A 9239-nucleotide genomic window follows, 5' to 3' on the forward strand; every position below is an offset into this window, starting at 1 on the left:
AATGCCCCGGCTCGTTGTGCCTTCTCCATCGTTAAATTTTTGACCAAATTCAAAATTCCTGTGCTTCCACACCCGCCATATTCCCCTGCTCTGGCCACTGCCGACTTCTGCCAGTTTCCTATACTGAAATTTTCACTGAAAGGGAAGCGATTTGACTCAGTTGAAGCATCCTGGCAAATACGGAGAGCATCCTTAACACACGCCAGGAAAAAAGTTTCCAGGAATGTTTCCAAAAGTGGAAACACCGTTGAAGTCGGTGTTTTCAGTCAGAAGGGGACTATTTTGAATGAGGTGCACTACAGTAGCATGTAAGTACTACCATTGTACAATTTCAACCCATTCTTAAAACTTTCCAATCTCACTTCGTATTTGTGTGGCATGCACAGGTCTCGAGCTGGTGCAGCACTGTTTCCTTCTTCATTTTTTGTGCTGCATCCTTTTGGTCTATGTATTAATCTGAAAATGATATCTCTTTCTGTTCACGCAGTCCTTCTAAGATTTAAAACAATTGTCTTAATAACAATGTTAAGCATGTCATACACCTGATTGAGAGACACTAAAATTACCAATGGAAGTATAGGAATTTTTATATTCGATAACAATTTGATACAATCCTTGATACTATTTACACACTAGTTACATATTTTTATTTTATCTGTTTAATTGTTTCAACAATTACTCCAGTTTAGAAAAAGAGATAGGCAGATAACATATGTCCATAACTCTAATTGAATACCATCAACATTTGTGATAAAAAAAAATGAAAATTGTATTTAGAGATGTTTATGCCTCTTTTCAGACTTGCAACTTTCGACTTCCTGTTTCACATTTCTGTATCATGATGATTTGCTAATGCTTTCAATTGAATTATCATATCATATCTTCCTACATGTTTAGACAAAAGTGTATCTCTGGTATTGTGAGTGATATTTCGACTTCTGAAAATCAAGAAAGCACATTTATGTATGTACTTTGGCATTCAACCTTTTCATCTACTTTGAAAAGCTTGCTCAGAAATATGCAGAAGTTCTGCTTCAACCGACTGATAGCACAATCTCAGGTATAAAAACCTATTACTTACATTTATTGGCTACTGATATTGTAAAAACTAATTTAATGATATCTTTGCAGCTGGTGCATATGAAATTACTGCAAGAGAAGATGAAACTAAAAAGTAAGTCAACTATAAGAGACATTTAAGTACCATATTAAACTGAGGTGCAAATACTGTCGAAGGTGACAACAGACGCTTATTCAAGATGCGGAGACACTGAAATTACAGGATGAAAGCGAGGTGAGATTATTATGAAAAGCTTAAAAGATAGTTAAACAAGAGACAATCATGATAAAGAGTGCTTGACAAAGAACCACACTTATCTTACAGCAAATCTTCATAACAAGAACTACAGCAATTACAGCAAGTAGCAACAACACCTAGCTAAATTAAAGGATTCTAACTACTATAGACTCTAACTACTAGGAGGCATATGGTGAGCAAAAGAAAGATTTTGTTGATGAGTGAACAATGTATTTAGAAAATGTTACCTTATTAATGTGACATCCAGTTCCAAAAATTATATAATTGTCAATAACTCTACTACCCAAACATTATCAACCATACATCATTTATCATACCTTTCCTTGCAGCTTTTCTTATATGAAATTTTGTCTCACTTTACATTGTATGTCCCACGAACACAGAGTCTCCACTAAGAAGAAACATATCCATACACTTCTCTCTCAACTCGCTAACCGTTAGTCCGTCAAACCACAGAATCTCTGCCGGCCGCGGGGGCCGAGAGGTTCTAGGCTCTTCAGTCCGGAACCGCGGTGCAGCTACGGTTTCTGGAATGCATGTGTGTGATGTCCTTAGCTTAGTTAGGTTTAAGTAGTTCTAAGTTCTAGGGGACTGATGACCTCAGATGTTAAGCCCCATAGTGCTCAGAGCCATTTTTGACGGAATCTCTTGCCGAGGGCGCTGAGCGATGTCAGCAATATTAACAGAGTCCACAGCGCTGCGAACCTACAGAAAGGCTGCTTACACAATGAATAAATAAATCTGTAGTGTTATGAACTCGAACATTAATTTCTGTACTTACAGACGCCAAAAAGCAATTTCACCTGTTATTGAATAGAAAGAAAATAAAAAAAGCTACTGATGCGTCTATAACTTCAGTGAAACGTGTGTGGGGAAAATAGACGAAAAACTTGTATTTGCTCAATACGGAACCTATCCAAAGATAAATTTATTTGTAATCAAATTGAGAAGAAGAATAAGTTTCAAGTTTAAGGTGAGTATTCTGTGTCCTAGTTTAACGTTAATGTATTTTGGAATTAGATCTAGATGTCGACACGTTTTGTTGTGTTTTATGTATGTAATTCCTAAAACTGTGTCATTCATTACAGAATAAAAGAGATAAATTCCTGGCTGTATGGAGGAAACTAATAATATAATAAAATATGCGGCCAGCGTCATGTCTGTAGTTATCATTTCGCAAAAAATATCAAACCTACATACGTCACATAAAGGGAAAGTAGGTTTCTCTACAAACAACAAACTACAACAGAAATTAGTTCATTGTGGTAGTTAAATTTTTCGTTACATTCAGTTCATCATTCTTCCTAATTCTCAGGGAGGATAGCGTTGTCATGAGCGCGTCTTGTCATTTACAGACTTCCACCCTGAACTTATATCCCACTCCGCATCTTTCCTGTTCGTTACATTATTGCCTCTTCGATTTACCAAACTGCTGAGGTCATTGGACCCTAGGCTTACACACTACTTAAACTCACTTAAACTTGTAGTACACATACCCATGCTCTAGGGAGGACTCGAACCTCCAACGTGGGGAGCCGCGCGTACTATGACAAGGCACCCAGACCGCTCGGCTTCCCCGTGCGGCTTCGATGTATAGCTTGAACATTTTATTCTTGTTTCTTGTACTTGTTGTATAATACCCATCTTCCACAACAGCATATAACTATTTCATCAGGTTACCTTCCATTCGAAAGGGTTTCAAACATCGTTCACACTTTTAAGTTGTAAAACGCTTTTTCTAGATAGACAAATTCTGTAAAGGTGTCCTGACTTTTTTTAAGGTCTTGATTTCGTTATTAATCCAAACATGAGAAATGCCTCTCTGGCGCCATTCCTCCTTCTGCAACAAAACTGATGGTCATCTAACATCATCAGGTTTCTTTTCTTCTGAATATTATTCTTCTCAGCAGCTTAAATGCCTATCTTGTTAAGCTGATTGTGTGATAGGTCCCACATTTATCTACCTTTGATTCTTCGTGATAACATGGAAAAAATTCACTGAGGCTTTTTGCGGATGATGCTGTAGTATATCGAGAGGTTGTAACAATGGAAAATTGTTCTTAAATGCAGGAGGATCTTCCACGGATTGGCGCATGGTGCAGGGAATGGCAATTGAATCTCAATGTAGACAAGTGCAAGTGTAATGTGCTGCACACACACAGAAAGAAAGATCCTTTATCATTTAGCTACAATATAGTAGGTCAGCAACTGGAAGCAGTTAATTCCATAAATAATCTGGGAGTAGGCATTAGGAGTGATTTAAAATGAAATGACCATATAAAATTAATCGTCGGTAAAGCAGATGCCAGACTGAGACTCATTGGAAGAATCCTAAGGAAATGCAGTCCGAAAACAAAGGAAGTAGGTTATAGTACACTAGTTCGCCCACTGCTAGAATACTGCTCACCGGTTTGGGATCCGTACCAGATAGGATTGATAGTAGAGATAGAGAAGATCCAATGGAGAGCAGCAAGCTTCGTTACAGGATCATTTAGTAATCTCGAAAGCGTTACGGAGATGATAGATAAACCTCAGTGGAAGACTCTGTAAGAGAGACGCTCAGTAGCTCGGTTCGGGCCTTTGTTGAAGTTTCGAGAACATACCTTCACCGAGGAGTCAAGCAGTATATTGATCACTCGTACATGTATATCGCGAAGAAACCATGAGGATAAAATCTGAGAGATTAGAGCCCACACAAGGGCATACCGACAGTCTTTCTTTCCACGAACAATACGAGACTGGAATGGAAGGGAGAACAGATAGAAGTACTCAAGGTACCCTCCGCCACACACCGTCAGGTGGCTTGCAGGGTATGGATGTAGATGTAGATGTAGAAGCAGATTAGAAATCACTTTTGAATGAGATGTACAAAGTCAACTGAGAAACAGAATGTCTGTGTGAAATTCGAGTGTTCTCCTCTCCACAATAAGTGGAAGCGGATGTTCGCGCAAACTGCACGCAAGCAAGAGCGCTGCACGCATGCGAAAGTTTGTTCACCTCTGAGTTGACCTAAGGAGACTAAGACAACAGATGAGCGTTGTCCACCCATGATAATGTAAGTTAAATATGAGCACATGACAGTGACAGAGAGAAAGAGGAAGGAGATTAAGAGTTTAAGGTCCAGTAGATATCGGCTTCATTAGAGAAGGGTCAGCGATAGAAGCGCGTTAGACATCTGCCAGGCGTCGATTTATAATCTCTCAAACATTCGTATGTGAGTACGATAAACATAAATCCATTGGTAGTCTCTTAGCTTTGGATAAAAAAATTCTCATCCTCTCCGGTAACGGCTATGAAATTTTCACACAACGCTTCAAAATTGCGGAGTCATTGATTACTGAATAAGTACTGACGTTAATAGGCGTCCACGGAAATCGCTTCCGTAGTATATTCCCCACTTTTGAATTGGCAACGATGAATATAGTTTTTAACCACTTCCCGCCAATTCTCAAGACTAAGTAGAGAGTTAAACACGCTTTTCGGTCTGTATCTTTTAAGTTTTTTACCCACTACAAAATGGTTATTGAAAGCTGGCGCACATATACAAAAGTTTCACGTCGAACGTCAAAACGTGTTCATGAACTGTTGGCTTTCATGGGTAGTTTATCCAGTCGTGGTGATTTTTGGGGGTAAGACCATGGACTAAGGGATACTTCTCTGCCTAACTTTTCGTCTTCCAGTGCTGCAGATATCATCATCGACTATAACGATTCAGGCAGCAGTTTAAGAGTTGAACAAGTTCAACATGCCGAACTGCGTATACGTATCCATTCAGCGGTTGGCGCGTTATGTCATCAGGCCGCTACCTAAGACTGCAGGGTCGCACCGCCGGGTTTTATGGAGCTTGTAGTGGAAACAAGATGGGCACTTTTTTTAGTACTAAGTCACGCAACATGTCTAATTACAATCTTCTGTTTTGTTCGGTGTTTTGGAATTACCAGGGCCTTTCTGTACATCTTAGCACAGTAATGATATTGTCTTGATAAAACCTTAAAATACCTAACAGAGACACAAATTTGGCTTTCTCTGGTACTTGGAAAAATAACGTCGGGGAAATAAATTGTCTTCTGTAATCACAGATAAATTAGCAACAGCAGATGATGCACTGGTACAAGGGAACTACCAAATTCGTTCCTCTATTAGGCCAACTATGTTTTTATTAAGATCCAATTCTTACATTGCAAAGGCCGTAGAGAATCAAGTCCACAAAAACAACATTAGCATTAAGGAAAAGTATTGACATTGGACGAATTGTGGGCTTTATTGCTAATTAAACAAACAGCGCCAACACTTTTCCACTGCAAGTTCCATAAAAAGAGGCGGTGTGACTCCGAAATCATGGGTAGAGATCTGATGACGTCACGAACCGACCTTTCCGTGCATACGCAAAAACAGTTCAGCTTAACGAACTTGTTTAACTTTGAAACTGTTACCTGACGCTTTATGGCCACTGATGATGTCTCCAGTATTACGATACGAAACGTTTGGCGGGGAAATAGCCCCAGAACCACTGTCTAAATGCCATATGACAAGAAACACAAAGAATTACAAACCACGTGACTCGTTTGCTACCGTAAACTTTTCTATTTGTATAGTTTTTATTACCCATTGCATAGACTGTGATAAAATTCCTAACAGTACTTACGTTGTTTTGTTTGTTTCTCTTTTTTTGAGTCATCAGTCTTGTGACTAGTTTGATGCAGCCGCCGCGAATGTCTCTGTTGTGCCAATCACTTCAAGTCTGAGTAGCACTTGCACCAAATGTCCACAGTTATTTGTTACATATACCGAAATCGCTGTTTTCCCCTTCAGTTTTTACGTTTTCATCCCCTTTTAGAATAGTAGAAGTTATTCCCTGATGTCCTAACACATGTCCTATCATTCTGTCCCTTCTTCTTGCCTGTGTTTCTCATACTGCATTGGTTCTGCGTAGACTCTCCTCATTCCTTATCTTGTTAGTTCACCTAATTTTCAACATCGCCCTACAGAACCACATCTAAAACACCTCGATTCCCCTCTGTTCCGGTGTTTCCACAGTCCATCATTCATTACCATACAATGCTGTGCTCCAAATGTACATTTCCAGAAACTTCGTTCTGAAAGTAGGGCGTATACTAGTAGACTTCTGGCCAGGAATCCCTCCCCTTATGCTTGTCTATCTTTTATGTACTCCTTACTTTGTCCGACATGTTTTATTTTGCTCCAACACACCAGAAATACGTAACTTCGCTTAAGTCGTGATCACCAATTCTGATGTTAGGTTTACCGATAAACTTACTTCTGCTACTTCTCACTATTTTCAATGTGTTTTGGTTCACTTTCAATCCATATTCTGTAGTCCACAGATAGTTCATTCCTTTCAGCACGTCCTGTAATTCTTCCTCTCACCCACCTAAGATAGCACTGTCATCAGTGAATTTTACCACTGATATCCTTTCATCCGTAATTTTAATACAACTCTTGAACCTTTCTCTTAGTTGCGTTATTACGTCTTCGCTCTTGGTTTTACATTATTATTATTCCTACCTAAGTTATATGTAGGTAGTCTATTATTCGTATTTCCCTATCGCTAGAGCTTACACCTATTTTTCTGAGGAATTTCAAATATGGATCAAATCTTCTACGTAGAGTTATATTTCTTCTACACGATCGATCCTTCGACCCCTCTGCTGGGATCTTCTTCCAAATCTTGTGGAGTTCACGATCAGTTGACCATGAGCACCACAAGATCCTGAAACTCCCCAGCAGAGAGATCGAAACGTTGATCGTGCAGAATGCACAATCCAGAAGATTTCACCTGTCACAATAGTTTGCAGGTACACATATTTCGAACATCTTGCAGCATTTTACACTAACAAAAGCTTTTTCTAATTTTACAAATGTTATAAACGTGTCTTGATCTTTCTTAAGCGTTGCTTTCATTATCAAACGTAACATCATGACTGCCTCTTTGGTGCCTTTACCATTCCACTGGCGAAAATGATCGTATCTAACAGCAACTCGGTTTTCTTTTCCATTGTTCTGTATGTTAGTCGTCTCACTAACTTCGATGCACGAAAACTGTTAAACTGATTGGGAGATAGTTCCCGCATTCATCTGCCCTTGCTATCTCCGTGACTGTATGGATTATATATTTCCGAAAGTCTGTTGGTACGTCTGCAGACCCGAAGATTCTACGTACCAACCTCAGTAGTCGTTTGGTTGTCACTTCCATCAATGATTTTAGAAATTCCGGTGGAATGCTGTCCATCCCTTCCGTATTATTTATTTGAAAGGCTTCCAAACCTCTGTTAAACTTTGACTATAATATTGGATCTCTTGTGGCTTCTTATCAACTTACCTTCCTTTCGCTGTCAAGTCATATGCCAATTTCTTCCCACGCATGTCGTCAGCATACTGTTTCCACCTATTCGCTCTCTGCTCTGCATTTAAGAGCAGAATTTATAATGGGCTCTCAATGTTGACGCCCTTACCTTTAATAGGAGCGAACTTTCTTTTGAGATTTCTGTGTGGTGAGTCAGTCCTTCCCACAACTATTTCCTTTTCGATTTCATCGGTTTTTTCCAGCAACCATTTCGCCTTAGCTTACCTGAAATTCCTATTAGTTTATTCCTAAGAGATTTATATTACTGCCTTCCTGTCTTTTCTTGAACGTTTTTGAACTTACTTCCTTCGTTGATCAGTTGTAATATTTTGGTTTTGTCCAAGGATTCGTAACAATTCTACATCTATTGTACATCTGTTAGTCTTCCGTGATTATCCTTTTAACATACATTCATTTCTGCTGAACTGAAATGGTTACTATGGAATTCATTATCGCAGTACCTACAGCCTTAGATAACTTCAAATGCCCCTCGTCCTACTTTAGTAATTGAATAGCCCAGTTCTTCACACATTAATTCCTCCGGGTGATACCCGTTAAACTTCAGTCTAAGCTTCATTGTTTGAAATTGTGATCCGAGTCTGTATCTCCTCCTGGGCGCGCCTTACAACCTATATCTTTACGACTACCATATAACCCATCTAGAATTTTCCCGTACCTTCATATCTTTTCCAAGTACACCTCCAGTTCCAGTGATTTTTAACAGTATATTCTCTATTGTTAGGTGAAAGTTATTGCAGAACTCAGTTTGTCTTTCCCCTCTCTCGTTCCTATGACCAAGCTACATTCTGATGCGTCTCTGATTTCCATTTCTTCTCCTATCATGACATCGCTGTCTCCCACGAATATTAGATTACCGTGACCCTTTATACTGTATTAACGATTCAGAGTATACACTGTCCCAATGTCTCCTGCTTGAGACACTCAATATTGTTGTTGATGCTTATTTGTTGTCGATACGAATAATTACAGCCATACCATTGAAGTGTTCACAGTAACTCACTATCTACCCTACCTTCCTATTCGTAATGAATCATACTCATGTTGCATCATTTTCAGCTGCTGTTGGTATTACCCTCTATTCATCTGACCAGAAGTCCTTATGTTCTCCACATTCCACTCCATTTACTCTATCTAGATTTAGCCTTTGTATTTCCCTTTGCAGATTTTCTAGCTTCCCGACCATATTAAGATTTCTGACAATCCATAATACGCCTCGTAGTATGTTAAACTTCCATTGACAAATTCTTTTTCTCATTGTCTCCTCACCACCCCTTCCCCTCCCTCTCCCTCCCTTAGCAGTCCACTCCAAGAGATCCGAATGGTGGACTAATAAGGAATCACATGCCATAGATACTGCCGATATTGTACACTATTGAAAAAGTATATGTTCTAATGTATAATCACAGTTTATTTATTTTGCCTAGTGGCTACCGATTTCGATACAGAGTATCATCCTCAGGTCAGCTCCTGGCACGCAATCATCAGCCTAGCTTTCCAAGTAGGTGTGTCAGAACCATCTTAGGAAGTGATGTTGAT

This window comes from Schistocerca piceifrons, chromosome 5 (genome assembly GCF_021461385.2).
Source record: "Schistocerca piceifrons isolate TAMUIC-IGC-003096 chromosome 5, iqSchPice1.1, whole genome shotgun sequence".
Taxonomy (NCBI): Eukaryota; Metazoa; Arthropoda; class Insecta; order Orthoptera; family Acrididae; genus Schistocerca; species Schistocerca piceifrons.